Consider the following 27,562-nt stretch of genomic DNA (forward strand, 5'->3'; position numbering starts at 1 on the left):
CAGAGATATCAAAAACTTCTGAGGGTTGTAAGGCATTGTTCAGGTTTAACTGGCTACAGTGTAAACCTTCGGTAGCAAACACAGCCATTATTATATTACCTGAGGTAAAAACTCAGATAAAGTCCTGTTCACATAACTAGTGTTCCTGTTTCATGTTTTAAATAAAAACACAATTGAAGTTTCAATACTATTTATTATAAATTGTATTTAACATCGACAGAATTACATTTAGGCTGCAGTTAATGAGCCGACATCTTTTATTCTGAATCGGAAATCAAATACACTTAAAAGAGAATACACAAAGACCAAAGAGTAATACCTCTAAACATGGACTTCACTATATACATATATCAACATCCCCTCTCTTTTACAAAATTGAAAATTTTAACTTTCCAAAATACAACTTTAACATTTTCCTTTCAAGTCTAACAAAATATACACCAAAACCTAATCATAAGACAACCGCTTTGGATTTCTTATCAATCTACCCTTTCGGCTTACACAACCATCGAAACTTTTAACAATTTGTTCTTCTGATGAAATTCTAGGAGTTAGGCCTACTGGTCTTTGAAACAACACTGGACTACTTTGCGGAGAAATAAGGCTATTACCATTAGTACAAGAAAATATTGGTTATCAAACTCAAAAATGTCACCTGACACTTTATGCCAAGGCAAATCTGGTACATCATGAAACAACAACGGTTCTTTTGCATTCATAGGCTTAAACTTAGCACAAACACTACATTTATTTACAAAACTTTCAATGTCCTTATGTAAGGTGGGCCAATACAATAAATTGCGTGCCCTAATCTCACATGTTTGTTTTCCTACATGGCCACAATGCAAACTTTCAAGCATCATTTTATGAAGTGAACTAGGTACAACAATAGATTGATTTTTGAAAACAAGATCATCTACAACATGAAGATCATGTTTAATACTCCAAAATGGTAAAACCATATTACTGACTTCAGGCTTTTGAGGCCAACCTTTAGATATATACATCTTTAAAATACCTAGACATTCATCTGAACTGGTTTTTTCTCTTAGCAGGTTTAGTTTACTTTCAGACACGGGAAGATAAGATTTTAACATATTTACCTCACAAATGATGTCCTCATCTAAAACATCAATATCTTCTTTACCTTCTACTGGAAGTGCTGCACGTGACAGTGTATCAGCTATATACATCAATTTACCTGGCTTGTATACAACAATTAAGTCATAGCGTTGAACTTTAGCATCATTCGCTGTAATCTTAAAGGAGCAGCAGTAATGGGCTTCCTAAACAAACATTCTAAGGGTTTGTGATCAGTTTCAACAGTTACTTTCCTAGAGAAAATAAATTGGTGAAATCTAGTGCAACCAAAAACTATGGCTAGCATTTCTCGTTCTATCTGACAATAATTTGACTGAGTCTTAGTGAGCGCTCTAGACGCATACGCAATTGGATTATCACCACATAACAATACAGCACCTAAACCAGTTGAGGAGCAATCTACAGACAATGTTATTGGCTTACTTGGGTCATAATATGATAAAACAGGAGGAGATACTAACAAAGACTTTAAAGTCAAAAATGCATTTTGTTGTTCGGCATTCCATTGAAATAAAACATCTTTATGTGAAAGAACTCGCAAAGGAGATGTTACAGTCGAATAATTTGGAATAAACTTTGATAAGTAATTGGTAACTCCTAAAAATCTTTCCAAGTCTTTACGATCTTTAGGTATTGGCATCTCCTGTACAGCTTTAAGCTTAGAAGGATCCGAAGTTAAACCATACTCAGTAAACCGATGACCCAAAAACAAAACTTCACTCTCAGCAAATTTACATTTCCTAGAGTTAAACTTAATATTAAAATCCTTAGCTCTTTTTAATACTTCCTTTAATCTTAAATCATGAGTTTGTTTATCAGGAGCACCTATGCAAATGTCATCTATGTAGGTGACTACACCATCAATACCTTCAAATATTTGAGATACAGTAGAATGAAATATATCCGGTGCACTTGAGATACCATATGGCAAACGAAGGTATCTATATCTACCAAAAGGTGTATTAAACGTACACAACTTGCTACTAATATTATCCAACTTAAGCATCCAAAATGCACTGCTTGCATCAAGAGTTGAAAATATCTTACAATTATTAAACTTTGATGACACTTCATCTATAGTTGGCATTTGACAGTGTGTTCTTTGTATATACTTATTCAGGTTTCTTGGATCTAATACTACCTTTAGTCCAGAATTTTTTTTGTTTATTAAAACTAAACTGTGAACCCATTCTGTAGGTTCATTTTCTTTTACAATAATTCCATTAGCTTCCATTAATTCAAGTTCATTTTTCAAAGGATTTAACAAAGCGAATGGTACTCTACGACATGGTTCAATAATAGGCTTAGCATCTTCACTTAATGACAAATGAACTGTTGTAGGAATGTTACCAATACTACCATCAAAAAGTGAGCTATATTCATTCAAAATGCTACTAACAGAATGTACACTTTCATTAGGCCTATGCATATTTTGACCTAGAGCAATATTATTTACACTTTGGTTCTTAACATCAGACAATACCTGACCGTTGTAGGCTGCTATAAGACCTAACACGCGACAAGAATTTAAGCCTAAAATTGGCGAACATTTCACATCAACTATTACAAAAGTAATACAGAACATTTTCCTGTTGAAAGAGCAATCTAAATCTACAATACCTAGTACCGGTATTTTTTCACCAGTTAGTGTACTAAGATTTATATTTGAGGTGCGTATTAATGCCTTTGATAGGCCTAGCCTATTAAACAAATCAATTGGGATGATATTTGTCTGAGCACCTGTATCTATTTTAAAAGATATTGTGTGTTCCCTAATGTTCAAATTCTCTAGCCATTCATTAGCCCTGGATTTACACATGTAATTTTTAGGAACAGAATCATTAACTGAACATATATTACTGAATAAAAAGTTTTTGTCAATCACGTAATTAGATATAGATTCAGACGTGAGCGATACCGTATCAATTGAAAAATATTCTTGTGCACAAGTACTTTTAGAAGAACTGTCTTGCCTACCTTGCCTTATAGCTACATCTCTCGAATTAGAATCTAAACTTAGGCCTACTTCACAAACCTTTTTGGCTGATTTGCATACACTGGCAAAGTGGTTGTTTTTACCGCACTTATAGCACACTAAGCCATACGCAGAGCACTTGTTAATACCGTGATTTTTCCCACAATTACGGCAGTTTGAAATAAACTTCTTAGCACTTGTACTTTTGATAGGCCTACCTGTCCCAGTTGATTTCTGCTGTGACGGTGGATGAAATTTGTTCCGTTGGTCCTGATGAACCTGTTTCTGTCTGAACGTTTGTGGTTGTTGGTAACCCCTCTCTCGTTGCTTATGGACGTTTACTGTATGGACATTATGTTCTGCTTCAAGTTCTCTGATGTGTTGTTTAGACAGTTCAGCAGCTTTACAGATTGCTAAAGTCTTCTCCAAGTTAATCTCCGGCTCTCTCAATAATCGTTCCCTGACATTCTGGTTTTGAGAGTTAAGCCCTGATATTAAGACATCGCAAACAAGACTTTCGCGGACAGAGTCAAATTCACAAGCGAGGCTCAAGTTAACTAAGTCTGTATAGAAACTATCGATGGATTCAGATGGCAGCTGTTTCCTATTTAGAAATTTATGTCTCAGAACCGTGAGGTTTTTCTTAGGCGAGAAATGGTTTTCAAACTTACTTACCACCACGTCGTACTTTTTTGCATCTTCGGATGAGAGGTTGAACGAATTGAAAATGTCTATGCATTTGTCACCCAAATTATGTAGTAGTAGAGCAACCTTCCTAGGTCATTTTCAGAATTTAGGTTAGAAGCCAAGAGATAAATCTCAAATTTCTGATACCAGTGCTTCCAATTTTCGGCTAAATTGCCCTCGAAATTAAAATTCTGAAGATTGCATGGAACCATTGTGAAATTTTCAGTTTTTCTAGACACAGTCCTTTGTTCAGTTTGTTGAAGCACGTTTTCATCTTCAGACTCACTCATTGTTATAACACATTTTTATGTTAATTTATTACTCACGCACTTGAATTTATTTGTATCCCACTTATAAGACACCATGTTTCATGTTTTAAATAAAAACACAATTGAAGTTTCAATACTATTTATTATAAATTGTATTTAACATCGACAGAATTACATTTAGGCTGCAGTTAATGAGCCGACATCTTTTATTCTGAATCGGAAATCAAATACACTTAAAAGAGAATACATATATCAACAGTTCCATCTAGCACATAAAATTGCGCTGTTTACCTCTTCAGATAGTGGGAAAACTAAGTTGTTAGTGTACAGTACTTTAAATTCACTTTTAAGAAATAAAAGCAACACAACAACAGAAAGGATAGTATCTTTGTGGGCAATGGAATATGAGGATTAATCAATGATTGTTTCATAGATGCGGCATGCCACGGCCACCTTTAACTAAAGGCCGCGGCCAGGAAGAATTGGCAACGTTGCAAGTAGGGTTGTTTAGTGGCGGACGTCCCATAAGATAACATGGCAGACAGGTGACATCAGCTCATTAATTTGCACTTCATTGATTTAAATTTAAATTTATGAACATAAATATTTATAAAAATATTGAAAATAAAACATACAGAATTGAAAACCAAAACAATATGAATTGAAAATTTAAATCTGTACCTTTAAAGCGGAGTCAATATTTTCATAGTCCAGTAACCAAGCATTCGTAAATACACGACGTTGCCACTTTGAAGGCCGCGCCGTGGCCTGTAGTTAAAGCATTAAAGGCAGCTGTGGGCATGTTCCATGGTCCACCATGGGCATGTTCTCATCATGTGTCGGCCATTAATCAGTCGTACTTACCCATTCATTGCATTTTAAAATGATTGTATCTATTAAATATTAAAAGCTATTTTGCCACAGTCATAAACTATTTTTTATAATTTGTATGTTAGCATCCCCATACATATAATTTGACTGTTGAGAAAATTTATCCAATGAAGCCCACGGGGAAATAAGTTTTTTGCACGCAGTCATGTGGTAGACCTGATTGTCAATTGCAAAGCAAACCAGTCGGAGTCGGCTGTCGCTGTCGGTCCCTTTCTCACTTTCTTCGGAAGTCCTTTCTGCTTGTGCTTGTGAGGCGAAGTTACCTGGACATTTTAGGTGTCGTTTGTTGATCTTGTTAGTGGTAAGTGAGGTGTCTAGTGTTAGTTAAATTGTGAATGAAGTTTTAGTGTGAATTTATCGGTTTTGTTATGTAAAAACTAACAGCAAACCTATCCTACATCTTACCAGCTAGATGCTCTTATTATTGTTTTGATGTAAGTATTAGGATAAAATGTTTACTTTAGGCTATAAGAGGTTTACGAATTGGCCTATAGGTACCCTATTCTTCCTCCTTTTTGGATCTTACATAGGCTACTAGTTTGTCATTGCAAAAAATTTGCAATTTAAGTGCAAAAGGAATTTTAACTTCTAGATAAGGTTTTTGATACAATTACTTAGGCCCAAGTTTAAATTGTAGGCTAGCCTACTGACCCTTACAATTTAATGAACAAGAGTAGCCTATAGGTTAGTTTAAGAAGGTTATGGCAAATACATTTTTATCTCACAGAACATAGCCTATAGGGATTTAAACATCGAAATAGAGATTTATAAGTAGAATTCATTTTTAAGTGTTTAAACATTTTTGTCACACAATCTTACATAGTCTACCTAGAGTACAGGTAGATAGGGTCTTCCTCCAACTGTTGTTCTCTGACTTAAAATCATGCACAGCACAATTAAGGTAATCTTTCATAATGCGGTAGTTGATTATATTGATGCAAAACTTTATTTTGCGAGAATATGATTCTTTTCATAACCGTTCAAGCTTCAAAGTCCATCATGGGTTGAATAAAACAAGATTTTCACTTAGGCTACCATACAACAGTAGGTAGTTGATAATCATCTGACCTGACACGCAAGTTATTGTAATTTGGGAGATAACTAAACTAGGCTAGTTCATAGTTAGGTCTGGTAAATGATTGAGTGATACAATGTGTCGCCAGGAGACCAGTGTTGTAGATACAGGGTTGAAAATTCCATTTCGGGTAGGTTTGGTACAAGGCTACTGGAAAAGCGCTATGATAGAGTGCTGATGCACTATGATGAGTACGGTGTTTTTAAGCGGCTGCAGCTCGTGAGGATTTGGCTTTGTCTGTAGCAAAGCTGGGTGGAAAATTCTTTTGTCATTTTTTTTATTTTTTTTTCTAGATTTGCAGCCCCTTTTAACTTTGTATATGCGCTTGTCACCTTGGACCTCGTGGCCTCTACGCGGAAAATATCAAGCAAAGATATGCGTGAGTTGATACAGTACAAGAACGGATTAGGTTAAGTTATGACAAAAAATAGGTATTAGTGCTGGCGCCAGGACACGAAACTACGACATTGCTGCCATAGATTCTTATTCCGTCATGATACCAACTGTGCCACCAACTCGCCTAATTGTATTGGTAGTTCACCTAAATGGTACTCTACATCAATTTTAAAGTGAGTCAATAGACTTACCTAATAAGTTTAAGACGTTTTTGTACCTAACATCAAAAATCCTAGAGGTACAGTAAGTTCCATCAACTTTTGATGGTAAAGCATGGTTTTAACACTGTAATGTAGTGGTAAAACTATACTCCCTTATCAGTCCAATGGACGTAATATCATAACTTCTTATTGTAGCATTATGATTTGGCAATGCCCATTGAAGATTTATAGTGACTTAGATACAACTTGCAGAGTAGGCCTACCCGTCCTTCGTACGGGGTTGGAATATAAGTATAAAATGCTTATTGCAGTTATACTCAAGATTTGCGTTTGCAATAAGGGAGGAAACAGTTTGATAAAATTTGCTTTTTTAAATTTACAGTATTCTATAGTTTTACACATCTACCATAGCCATAATGTTCTACCACTTCACCTAAACAATAGAGAAAAATAAATTATCAACAATTCGCAAAATATCACAAATTATTCATGAAATGAAAAACATAAACATAACTGTAAACAATCCTACTTGACAGTTCTCATTGCGAATCACAGTTTTTTTTGCTGCTTAGTTCAAATTAGCTAACACAGCACACGGTCCTATATTTTTTCTCAAATAGGGAATGAAAAATAATGATAAATGATGAGATGAAAGTTAAATTAAATTACAAAACTATGAGTTTTATCTAGACTCAGATGTCTTTGGCTGATATTTCAATAGTTGGTATTTTTTGTTTAACTAGCCTTAAATTGTTGGGTAGTAACCAACAACTTGGTTCATGTTTAACATTTTCCTGTTAGTGTCTGCAAGGGAGAGCAGTCAAAATTTCAAAGCCCCCACAATATTTTGCATGTACCGGGAATTGAAACCATCAATCTCGAACTTCCAGAGGTGTTAACCTCTAGGTTAGTAAAAAAATTCTCATTCTGTTAAGTATTTGACATTTATTTTATAGGTCTATGTGTACATTTACGCTTTGAAGATCAAAGTACTGGTACCAGTAGGTAGCCTACTGTAACTTAGTTAATGAAAATGTACAATTTTAAATTAGGCTAATTAAATTTTGTAGATAAACTTACCATTTGTAGTATGTAAATTTTAATTTAAAAAAATGCTTTTTAGTAGGATTTAGTAGCCCAAGTTTACAAGAGAAAATCGCAAGTAAGGAGCAGATTATGGTCATTACACAGTTTGTGCAATCTCATTTGTGGGTGTCTGGGCTTATTATTTATTAGGTAATTACACGTAACGTGCGGCCGAGCTCTTTGCCAAGTATCCTTGTAATGCCTCGTCGGAGCTTTAGTCTAATGTATGTCATATGCAAACTATATATGTCATATGTCATATGTCAAAGCTGTTGTTAAAAGAGTCTTTCTGGTCTTCTCTTTGCTATGTTTTGGGACGATTAATGGTTAAATAAATCAGGAAATATTTATTAAATTGCAATATATTTGGTTTGAAGCTACAAATAAATTTAGGCCTATAGTTTTTAAATCCCTTTTATGGTTAGTATCAGAATCTGTGGAATTTTTAAAGGAGTCATAAATTGTTAGAGAAAGTGTTTCAAATCACTTCGTTGTGAATTTGCTGGGAATCGAAACTGCCATTACGCACTACGGTAAGATCCAAGAGGCTAACCGCTAAGCTAGCAACTCTATGCATCACCTTTTTTCATCAGAAAATTGTATTTATTATATTGTATCAAAATATTAATATAGTAAAGCCTAGTGAGACCATTTATTGGCCTGAAACGTTCCGTTGCTCATTCGAAAAAATAATAAATGAGCACTTAAGCCTGCTGTCAATTTATTAATATGCTTAATACAATATGGGTTTTGCCTGTTACATTCCTTTTCCGTCCTCTTTTCTGAACTGACTTTCACGATTGAAGTGTGATTTTTAAGCTTATGATTCAGGGCACCTGCGAATGGTACCTAAAAAGGTGACTTCCTTTGGGGCTTTGCCCCCATGTAAAATTTAGAGTCCACTTACAAAGAGTAAATGCTTACCAGCAACTTTCTTTATACAGTTTTAGTATAAATTATAATTTTATGGATGTTACTTCAGTTAAATGTTAAATCACATTCAGTTTATGAAAATAGATTTTAAATAAGCTACGATGGTAAATGATGGTAAATGGCATTTTATATAATGTTAACCTGATTAGATTGAAATAGGTAAATCACTCTTAATGGTGTAGATCTATATGCCTCATACAATTAAGGTTTTTTTTTTCATATGTGCATTCAAACACTAATGTTTCAGAATTAAGGAAAGGTAACAACCAGGAATGGTGTTGTCTAAAGCCAAAAGTTGTAAAAAATGATGACTAAAAAAACATGAAATTTAGTTTACAATTTGATAAAGGCATACAATTAAAAGCCTTAGAAGACCTGTGGCATTTTAAAAATTTATGACAGGTTTTTATGCAACCAGAGTCCAATTGGATTTAATCTGCCTAATTTAACTGCCACATAAATAGCCAAGAATTATTGTAGGCCTGTATTTTTCACACAATTTTCTCAGCCTTTATTGTAACTTGCCTAAAATAATTTTGTTCACAACTTTTGTCTAGCTTTGTGTTGCCTTAACTCAAAAAATATATTTTTGACATTATGTATAAAAAAATCTACTTAATTTATTTTCCATAATGGTACCTATTATAGTTTCCGGATTACTAATAAACAAATGTTAAATGGCGTAGGCCTAAATACTACAGTACGTTGCTAATAAATGCAATCCTAAGGATTGCCACAATCATGTATTTGCACATCACACCACTTTAAAATCTTCCAAGCCTGTGTAATTCCTAAAGTACCTATTATGTTGAGTATTTGGTAAAAGTTTGTTATAGTGAGGTGTCAATATGTGCCAAAGTTCCTGGTATTGTTAAACACTGTAGATACCATAATCATGGTGGCCTTTAAATTGTTATTTTTGGCACTTATGATAAGAACTTACCATTACTGATAGTGATTTTAAGCCCCTGTTTATTTTATACACTGTTGGCATCGTAAACGTAATAATTTTCTCACAAATAAAAATACCCCCGCCGCAGCAAACCTGCAGACTAAGCGAATTTCCATTTCCCTGAATGGATTTACACTAAAATGTCTCCTTAAAATTATCACATTTATTCCCTATTTAAATAGAATCAGTTTAAAACATACTTAGGTTTGCTGCAACAGGGAGGGTAAAAGTGTTTTTTATGTAAAATGTTAATAGTTAGTAAGAAATAAAAACATTTTCCAAATTTGGGCAAAATATGTTTATAAACAAGCAAACTACAACAGTTTACTTATTCTCCATAAGAATAACATGGGAATTTTAAATTTACAATTTTTTGGAATTTTCTCCGTAACCATTAGGCGCATTATAACGCTTCAATATACTAAATTATTTGTTTTTTTAAGCTCTACAAAATAGTTTCGAAAGAAATTGCAAAATTTTATGTTTTTTGGGTCAAAAATGGGAAAAACCCATTTTTACCCCATAACAGCCCCCATAAACCCCCGTTCCCATGGTCCGATCATGCTGGTTCGCGAACTCGTTCGAATAAACGTAGGTTTACACGTTTGTACCAAATTTCATCAAAATCGGATCATTTTTGCTCGAGTTATCGCGCTAACGGACACATATATATATATATATATATAAATATATATATATATATGAATTTGAACGGATGGTGTTTTTGACCTCTAGGGACCTCAAAACGAAAAAAAAAATCGGTCCCGGGTCCAGGTCTTACCGTGAGTACTACGGTAATAGCTTATTCCCTATATGGGAAATTCGCTAAAACCTATGTAGGCCTAAAACAAAACTTAAAATTGATTGTAAATAAGTTAGTTCGAAAGTTTCACTCATTATCAACATCCCTGTTCTTTTTTAATTTATTTTAGCCTCTTCAAAATTCATGATGATTTTCGGACCAGCAATGATGAGCGATCTTAGATTTTTCCCAGGATTTTTCCACTAAACCTTTTTTGGTGTTTTCTCTGTGTTCTTTTATTCTAATGTTCAACGGTATTTTTGTCTCGCCATAGTAAGGCCTGGAACAATCATTGCAATGTATTCTGTAAACACAGTTTTTAGTATCCTGAGTGTAATTTTTGGGTTTTGTTTTGACGAGACTCTGCCTAAGTTTTTTGTGTCCTAAACGCTGTTTGCACATTAAATAATAATAACATAATAAATAACATAATGAGACAGAAACCTTTTCAGGCATTTTGGTCTTGGAAAAGTTTTTTTTTTAATATTTGTGGAATGATGGTTTGATAATGCATAAAGGACATAGCCTACAAACATAGATTTGATTACAACTATTTACAGTAGAACCCCTTTAATCCGAACCCCTGTAATCCGAACATCCACTAATCCGAACGCCTCATTGCTGTACTCTATACACAGTACAGTAGTTCTTTATTGTATACTGTATTTATTTATATATGCACCGTAATTATTTTAATTGTAATGAACAGTACTGTTTATTCCCTATGTTTACTACTGTATTAAATAAACACTGTATTTTACTTTTTAAAGCATTCTTCACTTTTCCCTAGCTATTGTTAGGTAAAAACAACAATATGTTCTGTAATCGGAACTATTCAATAGTCCGAACTACCCCTGGTCCCAATTAGTTTGGATTAAAGAGGTTCTACTATACATGAAAATTGTTGAAATTACACAATAACGTTTAGTGAAGCTGTATGCATTATCTGTGAAGTTTATGAATTTGCAATGCCACTTGTCAAGAACCCTTAACACAGCTTGGGGAACCTGGGTTTGTTTTGTTGAGAGTAGAAACTAAAAAGATCCCTAAGTGGCAATTCTTTTCTCCCACACGAGGGTTGGAGACCCCTTCTGTAATTATTAAAAATGAACCACCCTCCTAATTGAGGAGGGGAGGTTGGTCGTAAATTGTGTATAATTCAATGGCAATAATTCCAGCTGTCATTCTATACTTGTGGAGTCATGCAAGGTCTTGTGGCTCAGAGACATAACTGTAAAGTAACAGGATCTTATTGGGTTACTCTAAAAACAATGGGAACTTATGTTATAATGGATAACGATTATAACTTTTGGGGTCACAAGAAATCAGCATAGGAACTTATTGGGCTATCAGAGATAATGCCAATGATGAGTATTTAATTTATTGGGACACATTGAAATAAGCATAGATAACATATTGGGCTATCATAGATAACGATAAGAACTTATTGGGATTAATTGAAATAAGCATAGAAACATATTGGGCTATCATAGATAACGACGAAAACTTATTGGGGCACATTGAAATAAGCATAGATACATATTGGGCATTCATAAATATGAGAACAAATTGGGACATATTGAAATCAGCATAGAAACATATTGGGCTATCATAGATAACAACGAGAACTTATTGGGGCACATTGAAATTAGCAAAGGAACTTATTGAGCTATCATAGAATACAATCAGACTTATATTTTTGTTCTCAAAACAACGAGAACTTATAATTGGTTATCCAGGTTTCCTTATAAAATGAAATATTAGCTTATTCTTTCCACTATTATAATTTTTTGGGAATAAACATTAGGGATACCATTAGAATAGTTGTTTTTTTCCTAGGACGCTAGGCACGAGCCCAGAATTGTTTTTCACATTACTTCAGACTATACCTATACTCCGTTCAAACAGCCGTGGCACCTGAGGGATTAGGAGGCCCCAAGGGTTTCCATGGGGTGTCCTAATCCGTCAGGTGCCACGGCTGTTTGAACGGAGCATAGGGGTTACGGCATTATCACTTAGGTAAAATCAAAATCCATTGTTGATTTGGCGGGATTTGAACCCGGGACCCCAGAAACCAGAGTCTCGCGCTCTAACCACTAGACCAGCTCGCTCCCCTCATTAAAACAGTAGGAATTTAACTTGTTTTAATATGGGAATTTTAAATTTACAGTTTTTTGAGATTTTTTCCGTAACCATTAGATGAATGATAACGCTTCAATATACTAAATTGTTTGTTTTTTAAGCTCTACAAAATAGATTTAAAATAAATTGCAAAATTTTATGTTTTTAGGATCAAAAATGTGAAAAACCCATTTTTATCCCATAAAACCCCCCATAAACCCCTGTTCCCATAGTCCGATCATGCTGGTTCGCGAACTCGTTTGAATAAACGTAGGTTTACATGTCCGTACCAAATTTCATGGGACTTTTTGGGTTACACAAATCCCAATAGCTTATTATTTTTTTGTGTTATCGATAAATCAATGAGCACTTATTAAGCACATATTCAAATTGTTCTGTCGCTTAATACAGGCTTTTTTAAGATCTTAAACTATTTTCATAAGGCATGAATGATTTATATATATTTTTTAGTCTATCTGAAGTCTATTTAAATTATGTCAAAATGCAAGGGCATTTGACAGATATAATTTTTGTTCAAGACGTTTTGTTTAAAAATTTAATTTCCTATACCCAAGAAAGTAATTTAAAGTTCAATCCTAGCTTAGCCGCCAGGCAGTGGGAAGGTCGAACGTCATCTTCATTTATTTTTGTCACTTGTTAAACTCGGAGATATTGGATATTGGATCCCTGTATGTTTAACCAATTATTTTTAGCTCGAAGCTACCTAACACCTGTTAAACAAGGATTCAATTTTTGGACTGTTAATTTATTCTCCTGGGATCTTTTAACGCATATAAATAAATTATTATTGAAAGATAATAAAAGCTTGATCTCTATTTATCTTCCTGAAATATTTTAACTTAAAAAATAAATTATTTAAAATTTATATTGAAAAAATAGTTGAAGTTGGATCAATGATAGGTTTGATTAATTAAAATCAATACCGTATCTAGTAAGAATTGTCTACCCTGTATAATATTTAACTGAATTTTAACTTAGATATTGGATGTATGATTTGTAGACTAAAATTTGACACCGTAGGTCTATAAAAAATACTAGTAAAATAATAGTCAGAAATTGTTTTCCATCAAACGTATTTCTTTAAGCCTTTTGTCACGGTATTTCTTTACGATTTATTTTTATTTTTTTGGGGGGAGGGGGAGGGGGGTTTGGCATTTAATACCATTTATGTTTTTTTTATAAATTTGTTTAATTTTATATAAAAAAAAAAAATTTATCAGGATTGGCTATTTTTCTGCATTACATCTATCCTTTTTTCTCACTAGAGGTTATTTACCAAGAATTTATGTTGTTACCTACTGAGTTTATATGCAGTCAAGTAAATAGTACCAGTTTTGTGAATGGTGTTGGTTTTATCTTTTCCTAAACTTTGTAAATACAGTATGTTATGATTAAAATTATTTATTTTTATTTTATTTTATAGTTCTGTACACAGTTATTCTATAACAAAATAGGGTGTAAAAAATAATATTTAGCATTTTTGACTATGCTAACCTCATCGAAACTCATTTTAAACTTAACAACATTCATCGTTGAATATAGTTATTTCCAGTCTTTAATTTTTTTAAATATATTTATATTAACTCTAGTGTTTTGTATTAGAGTTTAGTGGTATTTGGGTAGGAGAGTGATCCAACGATTTCAGGAAGTCTCATTTTCATTAATTATTCAACAAATGTCCAGCAGCTGTGGTTTTTCCTAGGTTCAATTCTATTTAAGAATTTAAGAAGTCCTGGTATCCTAACGGTATCTTCAACTGCTTGATTTTATTTTGGTTTCCTTCAACTAGATAGTAAGTCCTTCTAGTTTTAATCCATTTTCTGAAATTCAGAAAATTTAGGGGAAGAGAGAAATTTAATAAATAACCATAACAACATTTATTTAAGAAATACAAAAAATATTATACTAGCCTATTCGGTTAGTTATTCTTATTTTGTTAAATTTATATTCCTACTTTTATTTTTCTACCTATTGTTTTATGTATGGGCGTAAAGCATCATACTAATTAAATTTAAATTTAAGTTTGTGCAAAAGCGCTTTTTTTAAAAGTCAAAAGTTAGTTTTTAAAATTAAGATACAAATTAAGATTTTTTTATTTTAAATATAAAAAAATAGGTCCATTTAACTTCAAGAGTTTGATCTGGGAGTTTTACTAGGTTGATAGTCCTAATAACCATCGGCATATTTATAAAAAATACTTTCTGTTTAAAAATTAACCAAACAAATAAAATTTTAAGGTTAATTTATCATTTATGGAATATCCTTTCCTTAGTTTCTGTGTGGTAAGATCTTGTAAAATGATTTTTGCTTTATCCCTCAACAATAGTATGAGAGCGCCGGGCTTCGCTGCTTGATCTCCCGGGTTCAAATCCCGCCAACCACCAATAGATTTTATCCATGTGATAATGCCGAAACCCACTAGTACTAGCCTGAAGTATTTTGTATTGTGTCATTGTGTGTTCTGGGATAGAACTAGCGTCATAAGATGTGAATGTGGGACATGAAGAAAAAAGTACCTATCTTGAATTGTTAAAGCATAATTTATCAAAGGCAGTTAAGGCTATAAACACATTTTCATCCTCTGGAAAGTGGCCGATATTAAACTAGCAGCCTTTGTACTGCTTGGTTATTAATCAACAGTTAAACGGTCTTTGCTTTGAACAAAGTTCCTCTTTGCCTGCTCTGACATGATAATCTTGTTGTAGTCTTTTATGTAGGCAATGCTGTACTCCACTTGATATTACCTTGGATTAAACATGAATTTTTTATGGAATTATCCTCCTGCACCAATTTCAAATAAGTAAAAGTACTACAAACAAAACCTCAACAGGACATGCAAATAACACGAAGAAACCTGGACTACTAGAAGAAATGTTTTTAGCGAATTTCCCATATTTCCCATATAAGCGGGAATAAGTTAGACCTGGACCCGGGACCGATTTACTTTTTTGTTTTGAGGTCCCTAGAGACCAAAAACACCATCCGTTAAAATTCATATGTGTCCGTTAGCGCGATAACTCGAGCAAAAATCATCCGATTTTGATGAAATTTGGTACAAACGTGTAAACCTACGTTTATTCGAACGAGTTCGCGAACCAGCATGATTGGACTATTGGAACAGGGGTTTATGAAGGTTTTATGGGGTAAAAATAGGTTTTTCCCATTTTTTACCCTAAAAACTTAAAATTTAGCAATTTCTTTCCAAACCATTTTGTAGAGCTTAAAAAAACAAATAATTTTGTATATTGAAGCGTTATTATGTGCCTAATGGTTACGGAGAAAATTCCAAAAATCTGTAAATTTTAAATTCCCATGTTATTCTTAAGGAGAATAAGTAAACTGTTGTAGTTTGTTTGTTTATGAACATATTTTGATCAAATTTGGAAAATGCATTCATTTCATACTTAACTATTACATTTTACAAAAAATACCTTTTTACCCTTCCTGTTACAGCAAACCTAAGTACTCGTTAAACTAATGTTATTTAAATAGGGAATAAATGTGATATTTTAAAGGAGACATTTTAGTGTAAATCCAGTTAGGCAAATGGAAATTCGCTTAGTCTGCAGGTTTGCTGCGGCTGGGGTATTTTCATCTTTACAGAATGAAAATGAAGACTAGGGAAGAAAAACAATAAAGTCGAGTTGTTTACAGATAAACCCCAACAAATAGAACACCCTTGATAGCAAGAGGGTAAGGAAGAGGAGAGGGCCAAATAAGATGACGACGCCCGCATCACTGTAAAAATACCAAATGCTGGCTTACAAGTTACAAACTTACAGATAATGTGTGTTTTGTAAGCTTAAGTGCTACTACTCATAAATATAGTATTTGAATTAGTTTAGGCCCTACTGCTGATACAGGTTATTTGTATTCGTCTTTGTACCATCTAAAAATGCGTTCAAATTGATACCCGTACATTATAAATATCTTTAATTTAGAAAAATAACTTATCTAATCTATTATATTATTAAAGTGATACAATCAAATTTTATGTAAACGGTTAAGGTCATTTACCAAATAAAAATATAGGCATATGGCACATCAAAATGAAGCTTAGAGTGTGTAGATTTGCCGAAAAGTATTGATATGGACGAATTTCCTAAGGGCTCTGCCCCACAGGCTAATTTCCAAAGGGCTACCCCTGGCATATTTGCAAAGTTCAAATGATATAATTCAATTTAGTTCATGAAACAGCTGGTCAGTGCAATGAATTGGTGTTTGTTTATTTAATAGAAAAATGAAGATTGAGGAGGGTTATGTTTGGTTTTAAAGAAAGGTTGTATAAGTTTTGTTTAAGTATTGCTCGAAGTTTTTATTTTGTAATTTATATAGTAAGCTGCATGGAAAGAGGCTTTACTAAAATTGATGAATTATGGTAAAACATGTCATTCATGAAGCAGCAATATGAATAAATTGATGCTAATGTATGTGTCCGTATGGAGGTATGTTCTTTTGGATCTATTAACATCAAAAGTAGGGGTTTGAAAGTAGGATTACACTTTTAAATCAGTTTATATTTTTAAACTAAATCATGGAGTTGCTGTATTTTGAAACACACACCAGCACCACTTGAATAGCTCTCTAGGTCACATTTTCTTCCCGTTGCAAAGCACGGGTATAGCAGCTTGTAAATTTTTAATTCAATCCGAGCAAAGCTCGGTCTCCTGGTACTAACACTAAATCAATAATATCTCGGCTAGGTAGGCTAAAAATCAAACATTTTTTGATAACTAAACGAAAACTATTTGCAAACTAAACTTGGTGCATTTAAGGAAACACATTTTCTCCATTAATGAAAGTAAGAAGGAACATCACATCAACAATATCATAACCCGAGGCGAGTGGAATATTATGAGGCTGGATGTATCCTGTAATAAATCTTGTGGCATTTCCTACTTTTGTGACGTTGAGTGAAATTTCAGAATTCGCAAGTTTTTTAGTGTTTTTGCAAACCTAACGTGGAAATATATTTATTCCTTAACTAAAATTGGTTAGAATTAGATAGGTTTTTGATAAGTATATAGGAATATAACAAATAAAAAGCTTTTGAGTATTGACGTAGTTCGGTCGCCATTTAAAGATCCTTTCTCATTCAAAAGACTATTACAATATTATCATGATTGAACTAAGAAGGACCTTTTTCTCACAAAACTAAGAACCATGACTGTTCTAACATGATAATACTTGTAATGGGACAAATCAATAGTAACAATTTTATACAGAATAGTTGGTTTAAAATGTCTAGGTGCGTTTTCTCGGGCGAGCAAAAAAAACTAAGGAACTAATTTTACTCAAAAAAAGTTGATCATGAACCTGCTAGATCGAAGCCAATCCATGTATGGCCATTTACGTCTTTAGTTTCATTTTTCAAATTTAAGATTGATACTAAGTTTACTTAAAAGGACAATGATTGTGATTAATTTATAGCATATAATTTATATATCTCATCAAATATCAAAGTATCAATAACTAATAATAATAGTAACTAAATAATAGGTAGGAGATTTAAGGGAACTAAGAGAGATGTGGTAGAAAAAGGCTAAGCTAGTCAGGTTTGCCCCATTTTACAAAAATAATCGTAATATTTAAGTTATGTCTTATTCAATCTTTTTGAGCTTGGTATCGTTTGATAGGGAATTAAAAATGCCAAATAAAAGTGTTCCTGACATTTTTTTCATAAAATCAGCCATTTTTTTGGAATTTAAGTTTAAAAAATTAAAATTACCGTCATTTTGAAATTTTATGACGAATCAAGATGAATGTTTTCCAACATGGGTGGGTTATTACTTTAACATTCATACCAAGTTTCACAATGATCGGTTGAAAAACTTTAAAGATACAAATTTTAATGTGAAAAAAACAAAATGGCGAATATCTCGAAGTGATTTTGGAAAAAATGTTATTCTTGATTTTCCCTTTATTTTGACCGATTGAACTGTTTACCGGAGTTTGGCTGTTTACTTACGGGACAGCCTGTATATGGATTGGCTACAGCTGGTCAGTATATAGATGGAATAAACTAGTATACAGAATAATGGTTGATATCAGGCAAGTTGGGCCCTAGTTATTTGGTTTTCATGTCAAACCTAAGCACAACAAAGTTGAAGAAGAAACATTTTCTTTGCAAAAAATTCTGAAAATACATACAATTACTCATTTGAGTCCCTAAAACAAAATAGGAATGTGTCTGGTAATTTAATGACAGGCGTTGAAGTAGTTATGTAATAATTCGGTATTGTTTAAATTTTCAATAGTCGCCACATGTATAGCAACAGGCCCCCCAGAGCCTAGACGCAGCTGTTCCAATAAAACGTGATAAGTACCATTAGCCTAATTAAATACACAGAAGATCGATACCAGACTACTGCGGAGTTGATACCGGGTGGGAGCCTTGGTGATAAATTAAGTGATTTCTTACGTCATCAGGTGATGTTCTTGCTGTATGATTAGCGGATTCATTGGTTAATCATATTTTAATATTGAATTTCTACAACAAAACGTTTAAATTACCAGTATCCGTCAAGTCATCCTAGACTGTAGTTGATTACAGTCTAGTTAACTAGTCTGTTATTCAGGTAACAGCTGTTTCGTGTTCATAAACACATCTAAAGATTGTAAAATTGATTTATTCCAATGTAATAAAATCAATGTAACATTTGACCTGAAGATGTGTTTATCAACACGAAACAGCTGTAGTCAACCAACTACAATCTAGGATCACTTGACGTATACAGGTAATTTAAACCTTTTTGTTGTAAAAATAATTGATCCAGAGGCTGTACCCTACCACCTACCACAAAAATGAAATTGAATTTAATACTATTTATAGTTTATTTCGTCTTGGGTTAAATTAATTTAGTGGCGTTGAATTTTACATTTGAAAAACTAAATCTTCTGGCCACTAAAATATGTAGTTTAAATGGTGGGTTATGTACAACTTAAATTAAATCAATTTAACAATTGAATCAAACCAACTTAAATCAAGACGTAAAGGTTAGCAAGTAACGGTTAAATTAATTTCGTGAAGTAAGAAAAGGTGCCCAGCATTATGTTTCCACAAAACAGTAGGTTCCTTTCCTAGTTTATTTAAAAATCTTAAAAAAGAATGTAAAAATTTGCAACAACCTTTTGATTCAGATTATTTATAATATTTTATGAATCCTTGTTCCCACCTGTTCTGTTTCCGAACAAAATTGATAAATGTTCTGAAATTACCCTATTCGTGCAACAAATCGATGTTTCACGATATCTTGTTTTAACCTGTTCTACTCACGGAACAAAATACAGTAGGTGATTGATCTAGTTTGTAATTTGTATAGCTATATTTATTTCAGGAAACCTTTCTTCTATATCATCGCCAAAAATGGTATAATATGATTACGTATTCTGGAATGGCCTAATCGAAAAATCTTATACCTCAGACTCTGTTTCTTCAAGTCATAAAGTTGTTAATTATTTTAAATAACCCTTTAACCGATGAACAAAATTGTACACATACCTTGAACTAGGATTCGTAAAGAAAAAATTAACCATTTTATCGTAATACAATGTTTGATATTTCCTTTCCTAATGTTTCGAATTAAAACCGACTTTGCAAACGATATCGCCCTGTCAGTAATGGTAAGCTTTGATTACAGAACAATTGATTCTAATGACTGTCCGCCATCAGCGGAAGGGTTAACTCATTGTCTAAGATTAATTTGACTCGTTAAATCGTACATTTCTCAATCTCAACTGAGTGTTTTTACCTTTTTTATTGTTTTTCGATGTTAATTAATGTGGATTTTTCAGTAAAAAGTCATATTAAGTGTTACAGTTAATACGTAATTTGATAATATTTGGACCATACAATTTTTTACTTAACAAAAAATTAATTCTCTCACCTAAGCACGGGATTAGATTTCAGATCTTAGTAGTGGTAATAAGCTGGGTTTACCCCACTTCCGGCATTTTTTGGCCCATTTTTAGAGGGTATGGAGACGTTTATAGGGGCACTGGAGACGTTTTAGAGGCTTTATGTTGGCATTTTTGCATTTTTTCTCCGAGAGCTTTTTTTGACCACTTTTTTAAAAATCCAGCTCTTGACCTATACAAGCCTATATCAAATATTCAATATCAAGCTAAAAAAGCTATTTCTTATATTTATTGACCCTTACAAGTGTAAATGTAAAGTAGTGGTAATAAGCTGGGTTTACCCCACTTCCGGCGTTTTTTGGCCCAGAACTTTTAAAATTTTCGGCGAAAAAAATGTCCGAAGCCCCAGGAGCTTTTTTTGGCCACTTTTCTTAAGGACCTAGCTCTCGACCTATACACCCATATATAAATTTTTTACTTTTTTAATACTGAAAAACACGTCTGGAAATGGTGAGCTTTTTTTGACCACTTTTTTAAAAATCCAGCTCTTGGCCTATACAAGCCTATATTAATGTTCAATACCATTGTACAACTTCAATCCACATCCATTCACAAGTATATTCTCAAAATCATCAACTTGACAGTGCGAGGTTTGTATGTGAACTCGGGTGCGCTCCCGGCTCATGGCGTGGGTATGCTCCAGGCTTCTTGCTCTCGACCCATGCTCCCACATCTCGTCTCTAGTGGTGACGCGCTCCCTTGGATATCCTTAGTGGAAATCCATGAGTTCTGGCTACTTGGGAATCCAAGCCATTTGACATACAATAAATCACCCTTTTTCCTAATTACCTTCTCTACCAAATACATGTCCTTATACTTGGTCTTTAACAACTCCTCTGTATAGAAACCTCCCCTGATTATATTGCCATTTTCATCTTTCAAGATATAAGTCACAGGCTTTGTATTCTTAACTTCTGCTATTGTAAATAGTTCCCCTGTCCAATTTGGAGTATAACCTTTACTAAAAACATGTTTATACTTGGAAATCCTCACACTATCACCTACCTTATATCTTGGTTTTTTAACTTGCACTACTTTAGAAGTCCTTTCATGCAACCTCTCATGCACATATTTACTATTCTTAACATTCACTTGGTTAGGCTTCATTCCTATAGATCTATGCACCTTATTATTATATTTTCGAATTAACTTTGGAAGTAAATCTAACCATTTATAACTCCCCTGAGCACTAAATTCCCTATATAACCAATTCTTTAAAGTTCTCTGAAACCTCTCCACAATTGCAGCCTTAGTTGTAGAAAATGTGTGATAGTGATTAATATTTAGTTTGCTAAAATATTGATTAAAAAATTCTTTTCCATTGTCAGATTGAATGTTTTTAACCCCCTTTGGTAGAATTGTTTTAATGGCTTCTGTAACCACTAACCCTGTCTTATTCTTTAGTGGAGCAGCATAAGCTTTTTTAGAAAATGTATCTATTAAAGTTAAAATATATTTATTGCCAGAATTTTCTCTAGCATAGTTTTGCATATCAATTAAATCTATTTGTATGGTTTCGTTTATACCCAATACTTTAAAAGACCTTCTAATGAAATTCTTTCTTGCAGGCTTATGAAGTTCGTATGCAATTTCATTCATTTTTTATAACATCATCCTTTCCTGTAACTCTAAATACATCACCATTAGCCCCAATCAATAGATTATCTTCCATTCTTTTAAATACATAGTTTTCTGGTATATATGGTCTATTATCTATATACTTAAATCCACTCAAAGATGTGGGGTCAGCAACTAATAAATCAGGATTATATTCCATCAAATTAAAAAATTTTTCTCCATATACAAATTTTGATCCATCGTAATGCATAGCCTGTGACATTAGACAAATGTCATCCGAATGTTCCCCTTTTGGTAGATTTCTTATAAATAGATTTCTGGCATCAAAACAATATAGTTTTTTATTATAAGTTATAGTCTGTTCTTTTATAACACAGTCAGTGTCATCAATGGCAGGTTTAACACGTACTAACCTTTTATTATTAAAATTCCAATAGCCTGCTTCCATTTTTGGAACTTGTGAAACATTCACAGCATCTTTACTATCTGTACCTTCCATCAAATCACTAAGTTTCTGTTTCTTAGCATTCCAAACACCATTCTCTGATTCTAAAAATTCATAATTATTATCGTCTTGTATAAATTTACCATCTTTTTTTCGTATTAAAGTCTGTTGTAAAGTGGGCACATCATTTAAATTTTCACCCTTTTCTACATTAGTAATTTTCCGTTTCTTAGCATTCCAAACACCATTTTCTGATTCTAAAAATTCATAATTATTATTGTCTTGTACAAATTTACCATCTTTACGTATTAAAGTCTGTTGTAAAGTGGGCACATCATCTAAACTTTCACCTTTTTCCACATTAGTAATTTTCTGTTTTTTAGCATTCCAATTTTTATTCTTGGATTCTAAAAACTCATATTTAGTTTTACCTTGTAAGAAGACATCACCTTTTCTAGTTAATGTCTGTCCCAAAGTTGATACATCATCTACAAACTCCCCATATTTAACATTACCAATTTTACGGTTTAAACCATTCCAACTATCGTCTTGTAAATTTAAAGTAGGTTCACTACTAGCCCTGGGTTCTGCAGGCTTATTATATGGATTATATAAACGATAAAATTTATCTATAAACATATTTTTATTTAATAAATAATTCCACTTTCTCTCAATTCCTCAATAATGGAATCTATTTCATTATCCACTCCTGAGTTACCGGCTTGGCGACTTAGCCAAAGAAGTCTTAACCTATCTACAAGCTCATTAGGATCATCCCAATAAATATAGTCTATTTTATTACCAGTCACTTGTCTCAAACCTTCACCAACAGATCTAAATAGAGGTTTAATTATATTAAGATATTTAGTATGTCTATTACTTGAAATTGGTGCACCATCTTTGTAACTCTTTAAATGTCCATTTGTAGCTTCTAAAATCTCTTTATAATTTTGCAAATCAGCCGGAGTATAATCCTCAGGTTCTTTTAAAGTTAACAATTGCCACAAACCTTTTGTCCCCTTGTAGGTTTTATTTGCAATTGTAACATCATCATTGGCAATATTAACTTCCTTATTTCCAATAAAAAATTTATTTGCTTCTCGTCTAATACCATATGTAGTGTCTGTCATACTACTTTTACTGAGGTAATTTCCTAAATAGTCTGATGCTAAAAGACCAAAATCTAATTTCTGTGGGGTGTGTGTTTGTAATGGTTGCAATCTTGGTATCATTGATATTCTAGACGGAGTCATTGGGAGAATCTCCATTCGAGGCCTCTCTGATGTGATTTTTTTTAATTCTTGTAATGGCTCAATTAAAGGTTGAAATGTTTGGAACCTCTCTTCAGCCTCTAGAAACTTGCCACGTTTTAAAGCTCTATATTTCTCTCGTATTTGATTTGCAGAGTCAACCAATTCTTGTTGAATGTTTTTCATCTTTTATTTACATTTTATTTATCTCATTTGACAAAGGATTGTACTCAAACACTTTATCATGTATTATCAAACAATATGCAGATGTATTTGCTGGCACATTTTCTGCAGTTTCAATCTCTAATTTAATATCAACAATTCCTTCCTTCACTGTTTCGTTCTGTCTAGAACAGTCTATTACAATTAGTGGATATTTCTTCATAAACTCGGCCCTACTAATCATAGGATCTGGGATAGTATTATAGTAAGTCTCTCTAAACCTCATAAACATCTCATAAGCTTTAGAGACATCTCCATGTTCAAAGTCGAGATTTAAATCACTATAAGGATAATATTCAGAGTTTAGAAATACTTTGAGATTTTTTAATTTACAGTGATCAAATTCATCAGTTCTTTTTCGTGCACTATTATCCCTAGCTGTTTGGAAACCAAATATAATATACCTAGGCTTCTCCAAACTTGAAGATGTCTTTACTGACCATGTATGTCTTGTAGTATTCGGATATGATGGAAGTTCATGCAGCTCTAAACTTCTAAATGCAATTTGCAAATTTTTATTTTGCAATAACATCTTTTGTAATTGTAACTTCTCCCCATCTGATGGTATCACATGTGGCATAACCCATTGAATTGAGTTAAGTGTAATTTTAGGAATCATATCAGCAGTGCCACTCGCTGGAGCACTAGTGGTTGTTAATATACAATTCAAATCATTTTTGGATCTTTTCAACACCAATTCTTGTTTGACATTTACTAATACCTTATTAAAATCCTCAAATACACCCATTAACAACTCTAATGGCAAACATGTACTAAACTTGCCACCTTTATGGAACTCTTTTAAATTCATGTCAGAATCAAATGCTACATTTGTCAATTTAGTAGTTTTATTGTAAGAGCTCAATATTTTCATAAGACTAGAAATTCCTGGGTTTCTTACAATGTCTATTTCTTTACCTGCGACTTCATATCTAATTTCATCAAATAAGAATGCAAATGCATTATTTATAAAATGACCTTTATCATGATTTTCAATTTCTCCCTTAATATACAGATAGCTCCTACATGGCAGAGTTAGCAAATCTTGATTATTAATACATATTCGAATTTCATCAGAATTATTTATTGCTAAAGTGTTGTGGGGAACATAGGAGTGATTTGTAATTTTAACCACACTATCGTCGAATTGGGATTTCCCTGTAACGTCTAGAAAATCTTCCATTTTTATTAATAGAAAATTTTAACTTTAGTCCTATTGATCGTAGGAACCTAGCATTTTGCACACTTATAGATAAATTCTTATAAATTCTCATATCTTTTTTATATGACAAGTAATTGTAGTTTCTTCTCCGTTAAAGTCAATTGCCTTGTCGTGCTGGTCGGCAAACGTAATACTGACAACATCCAAACTTCTCTTATTTACAGGAAAATATATAATATTTCTTGGAACTTCAATAATTTTGTAGCCAGGAGGAGCTTCTGGATAAAAGCTATGTATGGTGTGTGATTTGTTTCCATTTAAATAGGACCCGTTTGCAATATTACATTTTACTCTAATCACATTTACATTATTAATGTTTATTTTATTTGTAGATTCAAACTGAACACCAGGAGTAGAAACACCTTTAAATCCCAATAAAACAGACCCTAAACATGGTTTTGTAAAATCAAACACGTGGCTAGAAAGTAATGTCGCTTTCATAGTTTTATTATTAGCTGTAAGAAAAAAGTTTGGAATTTGCTTTTGAATTTCCTTTGCAAGCTCAACCACCTCATATGTTCCTTCAGAAATTTCTATTGTAACTGGAGCATTGTGGTCATAATAGAAAACATCATCACCTTCTCCAATGGTTAATTTGTTGCCTTTAAGTTGATTTAATTTTGGAATAAGCCCTTTAAATAAAAGTTTGGATTTAGTATTAATTAATGCTTCTCCATTTTTATCTATTATAACTTTAAGTTTACCATTTAATAACCGGTTTAAATCATCAACTAAGATCTCTCCCTTTGGTAATGTTTTTTTCTCTACTTTGTAATATGTTAAAGTATTAAGTGGTTTTTTTACATTAAATATAGAATTATAACTTTGAAAATCTACTAATCCAATTACATAATCATCATTTAATTCTATGGGAGGAAAGAACACTGACTTTAGCTCTGACTCTGTACCCGAAAATGTTATAGTAAATGAATCCATTTTTATAAACAAAAATTTTTTATGAATGATAAACATAAAATTCCACAAATAGAACTATTTAAATCTTGTATTTGATCAGTAGTATAGAAGATTTTATGTCCCTCAAAATATTTAATTACTTCTTTTGGAGGTTGGATTCCAAACGGGTCAAAATAAATTACAATATCTTTATTTTTACGATATGCTGTCCAATGTGTGCCAGATGAACTGTCTAAATTAACTATTCCGCACTCTTTTACTCTTGGTGTTAGATTTTTTAGCTCGTTTTTTAGGTACACCCCCCGGAAGTGAGGCACGTCTTTTGCGGCCTCTAACAGCTGGTAGTTGTCCATCTTTTTTATTAAATTTCAATCCCATTCCCATTTTTGCTTTTGCCTTCATCAAATTTGTCACGGCATAAGCAGCTGCTCTTTCAGCAAGATTTGCGTCCTTGGCCGTTACTCTAGTCCAAGCTAAGTCTGCTAATCTCATGTCTGCTTTGTTCCGAGCAGCGGTATCGGGATTATTCATGTAGAATATGTCATGCTCTTTACAATAAGAGTCTAACTTATTTTTTGGAGGTACATTTTTAGCTAAATTCTCACGTATATTCGTTCCAGGTCCACAGTAGCGATATGATGGTATGTGAAGTGGAAATGGAAGATTATTTATAAGAGTATTCAATAACCCTCGACCCCTGTAAGGCTTTAAGAATAAACCTTTGCCCTTTTTACATGTTTTCTTATTATTTTTTACCATTTTTATTATATAAAAAATGTCTTTTATTCAACAAAAACACAAATTTAAAATAGTACATACTAAGGAAAATATACCAAAGAAGTTGGGTCTTTTTCCTACCAATATTCGATGTGTTATTTGTGGTCCAAGTGGAAGTGGGAAGACAGTTGTAATTTATAATTTAATTGTAAAAAAGGAAGGATTAAAATTTACAAATTTATATTTAATATCAAAATCTTTAGAACAAGAAAAATATAAAAAAATAATTGAAATATTTAGTTTGTGTGACGAAGTAAAATTACACACGTTTACTGACTGTGAAATCACACCAAATGATGTCGAATCACAGTCAGTTGTCGTATTTGATGACATAAATAGTCCAAATATTACACAATTTTTCTCAATGGGTCGACATAAAAATATTAACTGTTTTTACTTGTGTCAATCTTATAGCAAAGTACACAAACATTTACGTGATAATGTAAATTTCCTAATATTATTTAAACAAGATGATTTAAATTTAAAACATGTATATCACAATCATGTCGGTAATGACTTTTCATTTGACCAATTTAAAAATCTCTGTCATCAATGTTGGGATAAAACTAAATATGGCTTTTTCGTAATAGACAAAGAAAGGTCAAAGAATAATGGCAAATATAGATTTATGTTTGACCAATTCTATCAAGTGGATGGTAAGGGTAAATAAATGAAAGACTGGAGTTTTTTAACATTTGTATTTATTATATATCTACACATACAATTTATTGAACATCAATTTTATAATGACCAAGTGCAAGAGTAT

At 32.7% G+C, this 27,562-nt stretch overlaps 1 protein-coding gene across 2 annotated transcripts in view; it reads left to right on the forward strand.

Moving 5' to 3' along the window:
- The first annotated feature begins 5,119 nt into the window (after nt 1-5,119).
- LOC129002558 (tyrosine-protein kinase Src64B) overlaps nt 5,120-27,562 on the forward strand; it is an 84,938-nt gene continuing 62,495 nt past the window's right edge. Inside the window, exon 1 of one of the 2 annotated variants that reach the window (XM_054430447.1) lies at nt 5,120-5,357. The gene's annotated coding sequence lies outside the window, so the exon portion shown is untranslated. The remainder of the gene's footprint in view (nt 5,358-27,562) is intronic. The other variant, XM_054430448.1, reaches the window with a different exon arrangement.

The sequence above is a fragment of the Macrosteles quadrilineatus genome, unplaced genomic scaffold (genome assembly GCF_028750875.1).
Source record: "Macrosteles quadrilineatus isolate MER2022 unplaced genomic scaffold, UCM_ALF_1.0 Scaffold_9__3_contigs__length_116548681, whole genome shotgun sequence".
NCBI lineage: Eukaryota > Metazoa > Arthropoda > Insecta > Hemiptera > Cicadellidae > Macrosteles > Macrosteles quadrilineatus.